The sequence below is a fragment of the Octopus bimaculoides genome, chromosome 2 (genome assembly GCF_001194135.2).
Source record: "Octopus bimaculoides isolate UCB-OBI-ISO-001 chromosome 2, ASM119413v2, whole genome shotgun sequence".
Lineage (NCBI taxonomy): Eukaryota > Metazoa > Mollusca > Cephalopoda > Octopoda > Octopodidae > Octopus > Octopus bimaculoides.
Window position 1 is genome coordinate 144,521,330 of NC_068982.1, and position 7,339 is coordinate 144,528,668.

The window sequence follows — 7,339 nt, forward strand, 5'->3', positions numbered from 1 at the left end:
ATATATATATATATATATATATATACATACATATACGACGAGCTTCTTTCAGTTTCCGTCTACCAAATACACTCACAAGGCTTTGGTCAGCCCAAGGCTATAGTAGAAGACACTTGCCTAAGGTGCCATGCAGTGGAATTGAATCCGGAACCATGTGGTTGGTAAGCAAGCTACTTACCACACAGCTACTCATGCACCTATAAACTTCCGTGTATTATGCTTATAGGTATACATATTGTTAAAAGGCATAATGTTGTGGAATTCTCTGATATAAAATCTTTTCATAGACTTGTGTTAAAAGCTATATCAGAGCAAAACAAACATCATCACTGCAGTGACTCATGAGAATGACAGATGTGTTTCACCTTTCTTGAAGTTTGTCAATGCTGTTCACCCAACTGTCACTTGCTGAGATGAAATTCATGCCTTGACATATATAGGAAACAATGAATAAACCATCCACTGGTATTGTGGAAGCTTACTGGGCTGTAGAAAAACTTGTCATTGAATGCCACAAAGTGATAGTTAATTCTTGGTGAATTTAGTCACAAACCAGTTTCAATTTCCAACTGGAACCTATTCAATTTATGTCACAAATTACACTAAGAAAAACATGAACGGCAAGCAATAGTGGTAATTTAGTGCCATTTTAGTGTGTGGTCTACCTGACCTTTTACACATTAGCATGCAGCTTAGCGAAAGCCCAGATCAGATCATATCATAATGTAGACTATGGAATTTGCATCAGACCACACACTAAAGTAGCACTGATAAGTTTCCTTCTAAAGAAGCTTCGGTTTCATGGTTATATAATATATTAAAAGAAATATTTCATTACATTACCATTTACTATCTCATATTGTCATTGGTAACAGGCATTTTGTTTTGTTTGCTTGTTTTTATTATATTATACTGGTTGTTATTCTATAGCATCTTGTATTTCTTCAAACATATGAGGAAATGATACTAATTGTTACAAAAATTTTTCTTATCAAATCTTAAAATATTTTGGAACCAAAACTTGCTATCAATAATTGTTAACAAGTTCTGGTTTCAAAACACAGGAAAAGTACTGGTTTCAAAGTACAGGAAAAATTAAAGAATTTAGCAGAATACACAAATACAAAGCAAAAGACAAACAGGATCCCTGGAAGTTTGCAGTGAATATTTCTCATCATTCAGCCATCCATGAAATAAAGTTACATAATGCTATAAAAGTAGCTTTTCAAGTTGTTAATTCAGAGACTATCTTAAAGATTAGAAATTCAATAATCATTAATGAGAACTCATTGTTTGAGAAGCAACCAATAATATAAAGTATGCCATCAAAATCAGTTTCTATTACATTAACAATATTATAGAGTGGAAGCATGCAGGAAGTTAATACAGGATGATTTATATGACAATCAAATTCTGAAGTAAAAGCAAACAAGTTAGAATGTTATTCTCAGAGATTGTATATACTAATGCATATTTGAAATACAAAGAAAACAAAAACAAGGGGAAAAAATCCTTTCACTCACTCAGTAAACAGATTTCCTAACCAATATTAATCATTCACTATAAGATTTCAAAGACATTACTTATTTTCACAGTTGAAAAGTGTGTGTGTGTGTGTATGCATATGGTCTCTTAAAACTAAATTGCAACCTTGCTCAATTATATCTAAAGTATCTCAGGTTATACTTGTGCTACATATGTATCATACCAAGACAATTTTTCAATATGCAACCCTCCACTCATTGAGTTATTTATTGAGCCCAGCAACTATTTCACAATATTAGTGAATGTATTATTCAGCTTCTTACATCTGAGGTGGAAAATCTTACCTGGGCATGTGACTGGCTGTGCATCTGGCCCAAACGCATCTGATGTTCTCACTAGCTGCTGCCGAGATGAATTTTTTTTTTTTCTGTCTCTCTCTCTCTCTCTGAAATATATTGTTTCTGAACACAACACATCCATAAGAGATTTTATCTCAGAAGACCACCACAGTAGCTTGCCTGTCAACAGTGTATATACATGAAGTAAGATACATATATAGGTATTTCAATTTAGTACTGCTTCAACTGCATTCACCAGATTATTTATTCAGCCCAACAGCTATTTGCAATACTAGTGAATGTATAATCCACAGAGATGGCAGGTCTCATCTAAGAATGTGGTTAGCAATGAGTATATGTCATTGACAATGCTTAACAACGCTGAAATGCATCTGGCATTCAAGGTGTCTTTCAGCTCCCTCCCATGTATATTCTTTCAGATATAGCATGTCCGTAAGAGATTTTATCTAGGATGATAAACACAATAACTTGCCTATCGATGGTGTATATACAAAGCATGATACATAAAGGGTTATCTACACATACACAAATATTTTTTCTTTCTTTCTTTGATATAACTTTTATATCGGGAGAGACAAAGTCATTTGATTCTTACACTTATCCAGCAAAGAGGCACTTTACTTTTCAAGAATCCTTACATTTCTTTACTCACATTTCAACTCATTATAACCTTCATAAATTTTAAGATAGGAACAATAACTTTTTTTTTTCCACATTAAAGTATAGCTGTATGTTTCTCTCTAGCTGTGAGGTGAATTTTCATAACAAGCTCGGTTTTATATTTTTAGTTATCTGTGGTTAGCAATTTCCCTCATCTTGTCTATTTATAGAATATTTAAGAGCAAAATGGAATATTTAAATTGCAAAAAGCATACTGTTAATTTATGTTGTATCTCCTTGATAAAATGCTTTCGCATTTTTAACGATAAAAATTTGTCACAGAAACCCTCACCCCACTCCACCCCCAAGTAATTTTTCCCTTGATCTGGGAAAATAAAATAAAACATGTTCTGGAACATATATTCAGAGATAAATAACAATTTCATGTGAAATAAAATAAACATACACGGACTACATAATCTCAATAAGATTGCCATAAAAAATGAAAAAGAAAAAGGAAAAACTAAACGTAAACTCTGTTCTGACAATAAACCAGAGTGGACAAAGACAATTGTAAAAAAAAAGATTTCGATAGCTTACAGATTTTTGTGAAAACCCGGTTTTACTGACAGAAAAACATTTAAAGCGTAAGGATATTTAAGAAGTGACGTTTGCGTCTTCGCCGAGCTTTATCATAAATAATGTGTTTCGCTTACATAAATATTCTAGAATAACAAATCAACACTAAAACTCTAATTGATGGTGTAAATAATTTGTTATAATGAAATAATGAACACGATAAAATTAACCTTAGCAATAGAGTCAGCTGAATAAATCACAGAGGGATTTTGTTTCATTTCCACTCCTCGTTTACAATCCATCATTAGTAAATATTTACAAACACACAGACGCGCGCGCACGCACACAACTCAGAAATAATTTCAGATTTGATTGATGTGTCGCTTGTTCCTAAAAATACAAATTGTATTTCGTTATGCGTTAAAACAAATGTGAGGAGATATTTAAATGTTGTGAAATGATTTTATTCTAACAAGCCATTTGAAGAAAATATACAACACAAAACGCAGAAGAAATAAACAATTTTTTTTTTTTTTTCATGAAAGTACTTAAACGACAGGAAGGAGAAAATTAGTCAATCTAAAATAAATAAACCACTTAATTCGAATCAGTGTGCGCTGGATAAGGCTTATGTTTCTTCAATTGTTTGTCTCAGGATTGTAAAATTTGTTAAGATATGATTTTTTTGAAAGTGCGAATTTAATTCTTGGTATTAGCATTAATCGTGGGGTATAGTATTTTTTAACATCTCATACTCCCAAATATTTGAAGAATTCAAACAGAACCTTACATTTATTTATAGCTAATTTGGGGGTTACCTACCATTTTCACCCTCCACCTGAATCCTGAAGATCATCTTACGTTCAGATAGGTAATATCATAATGAGAATAACAGCATGGCTCTTTTAAAACCTGCAGGTAACAACTGTGTTGTACTTATCAGCAAACGTCAGTCCTTGCGAGAGATTTTTCTTTTATCTAAACCAATGTGCAATGAGAAATAACACTTCTGTCCTAAACTGATCAGTTAAGATTGAAAATGTGTGTAGATAAAGTTGTTTATAAATATGTCCACATTTCAATTGATTAGTAGAAAAACTGACGTGTAACATTCGAGAAGATAAGGTTTCTCTAAAGAATGTTTGGTTACTGAAATACATAGTGCCGCTCCTAGCTATATTATTGACTCAGTTTCTGTCAATATTGCTAACAGAAAAAAAAGGCAAGTGCTGTAGGGTGAAAAGGTAAATTAGCAGTGAGTCAACTCTGTGCGCCGAATGTGCGACCCGGTTTCGAATCATTTCCTACCATTCCACTTGACGTACTTTCAAAATGCCCGTCCCATAAAGGGATGATCGTTTGACAATTGTTCAAACCTCTTCCTCTAAATACCTAAGGCTTTATGTTTATTCAAAAATATATTTTGGTTAGTGAAATTTGACTTCCAGTTTGTTTGTTTTTTTTTTGTTATTTTTGTTTTTTTTCAAAAATTCACGTATTTAGGAAAAAGGCGGCCACTACTGTTAAGACTGTGTCAAAACCTGTTTATATTGAGATCAAACAATTCTAGTAGTTGATACAGTAAAGTGCAGGGCCATAACGTCTGTTTACGTTTCATGTTCGAGTCATGCTAAAATTGACATTGCTTTCAGCTTTCTGAGGCCGATCAATAAGTAACACTAATGTATTTATCTGAGGGCATGAGATGCAGTCAATTATCACCTTTCTTGCAAATGTGTAGCCTTGTAATAATGTTTTAGACATATATCTAGGGTGGCGAATTGGCAAATATCATTAGAGCATCGAATAAAATGTCTTGCGGTATTTGTTACCGGTCTCCGAGCTGTGAATTCAAATCCCCTAGAAGTCAAATTTGTCTTCCATTGTTTTGGGGTTGATAAATAAAACCCCAATCAAGTACGAGGGTTGATTCTTCTCTTAAGCTTTCTCTCTGAATCGGTTACGTTACGCCGTAAGAAAGGATCGTGGGGTACCTCTCTCACATCCTTCCCTCCAGAAACAGCAACCTCTTCCCAGAAATATCAATATGCAACTGGAATCGTCCAGGGATGTTCATTGAGGAACGAAATAAGGAAGAAAAAAAATCTTCCAAATAATACAACGTTTGATATATTTGACACAAAACTACAAATTTATAAGGTAGTGGGGGACAAAGTTGCCTCAATCGACTTCATTACTGCTTTCACCCTTGAAATACATCGATTCTAGTGGAATTTGAACACAAAAGAAAGTAAGAAGAAATTACTGATATCAAATAATTGTATATACACGTTAAAGCGGAGGTTTGTGATACCAACAAAGAATATATAAAAACTTATAAACAAATGTAACATTGGTTTGCTTACAAGCAACCGCCTTTACATGTCGAGGGGATGAGATGTCAAAGGGCAACTGGAGCTTTTTCGTTGAGCAAGCCGTGTGTGTGTGCATCTATGTCATGTTGTGTAATCTCAGGTCAGCCTTGATCGATCAGACAATGTTGATAGAGAAAGGAGAGAGACAGACAGAAAAAGTAGTCGAAAGTGGAGAGAGGGAAACAATGAAAACAAACAAGGAATGCATTGAAGAATGAGAAAATGGCAGATTTAGTCGCAAAACCTAAAACGAAAACAACAAAGTACAAGATATCTTAAGCACTCGTGTTTTACATATGAAAATGAGCTTTTTTGATGCATATCTTTAACAATTACGATACAAATTTTAGATTTTGACAAAAAATTTTAAAAGTAGAAGACTTGAAGCACTCGAATGAGTGAAAATATTTTGCATTGTTGATTACACTTTTTTGCGAGTATTTTTTTTTTTTTTACAATAAAATTTGTTGAATAAAAAATTATCAATAATATTAAATGTTTAACATTCAATAAACTAGTACTTAAAACGGCATATTGGTTCACATTATGGTTTAGTAATTAAAACCGAAAAATATTTTTTGGAAATTAAATCAAATACAGAAATAAAAGTCCGAAAAATAGGGAAAATTAAGTGCAATTCTGTAACGAAAGTGAAACACAAAACAGAGAGAAGAGGAGAAAGGAAGGTGTGTTAAAATAAACATTTTAGATGTTTTAGAAGTAAAAATGTAAACACATGCAATTAATCTAGAAATATTCATAAAAAAAACAAAATTAATATTATTTCGCTTTCGTCAAAAAAAAAAACCGGTCAATGATAATAAAATAAGAATTTACATGAGAACAATAATTTCTTAAACAATCCTTAATTGTTCATTAAATATTTTCTTTCTCTATAAAATATTTTCTGTAGGAAAATATTTCAAAATAAAGTAAAAAAAATTAAACAAGTGAAAGAAAATAGATAAAAAAAAAATAAAATTTACGTTTTCTGAGGTGTATAATTATCTTTCGCTTTTTTTTTTTTTTTAATCCCGTGTACAGTTGAAAACAGTGAGTAGAGTGAAGTATTCCATGGTTTCATTACTGTTACAAGTCATTCCTAGACTGACAACAATGTAGCTCGGACGCCATTGCCGGAGCTTTCGGTTCCGGTCAAAGTACGCAGGCGCATATGTACATATATATATATACACACACGCGCGCGTGTGTGTATACGTATGTCTGTGTCTGTATGTGGAAACCCACGAAACTCTCGGTCCTTGAGTCACTTATATTATGACTTATGCACACATGCAAACATATATATGTATGTATGAGTGTTTCGTAAAATTCCACGAAACTACAAGCCCTCGAGTCACCTATGTGTATGTGTGTATACGTATGTCTGTGTCTGTATGTGGAAACCCACGAAACTCTCGGTCCTTGAGTCACTTATATAGCATTACGACTTATGCACACATGCAAACATATATGTATGTATGAGCGTTTCGTAAAATTTCACGAAACTACAGGCCCTCGAGTCACTTGCGATCTTTAGAGTTTGAAGTTTCTGTCTCTCCTTTGATGTTAATCTTTACCTCATTTGTCTCTTCTGTCGCTATCTCTCTCTTTCTAATTGTTTATTACTTCTCTCCTCCCTCTCTTTCTATGTGTGTGTGTGTGTGTTTGCATATGTATGTATGTATAACTTCTACTGTCTTGAATATTTCAATATATTACTCTGTTGTAGGTGTTCCCATCTATCAAACATTCTCTACTTTTCTGCATGCATACTCTCTTTGTTCCTCCTATCTATCTATCTATCTATCTATCTATCTATCTATTTATCTATCTATCTATCTATCTATTTATCTATCTATCTATCTATTTCTATCTAGCTGTCTCTCACTCTTCCTCTCTTTCTTCATATATATATATAAATATATATATATATATATA

The 7,339-nt window shown here is 32.9% G+C and overlaps 1 protein-coding gene across 2 annotated transcripts in view; it reads right to left on the minus strand.

The window, feature by feature from the left end:
- LOC106875150 (FERM domain-containing protein 4A) overlaps nt 1–7,190 on the minus strand; it is a 355,036-nt gene extending 347,846 nt beyond the window's left edge. The window contains exon 1 of one of the 2 annotated variants that reach the window (XM_052965645.1): nt 6,385–7,190. The gene's annotated coding sequence lies outside the window, so the exon portion shown is untranslated. Of the gene's footprint in view, nt 1–3,253; nt 3,273–6,384 lie in introns of those variants that run through there. The other variant, XM_052965646.1, reaches the window with a different exon arrangement.
- Nucleotides 7,191–7,339: the final 149 nt, after the last annotated feature.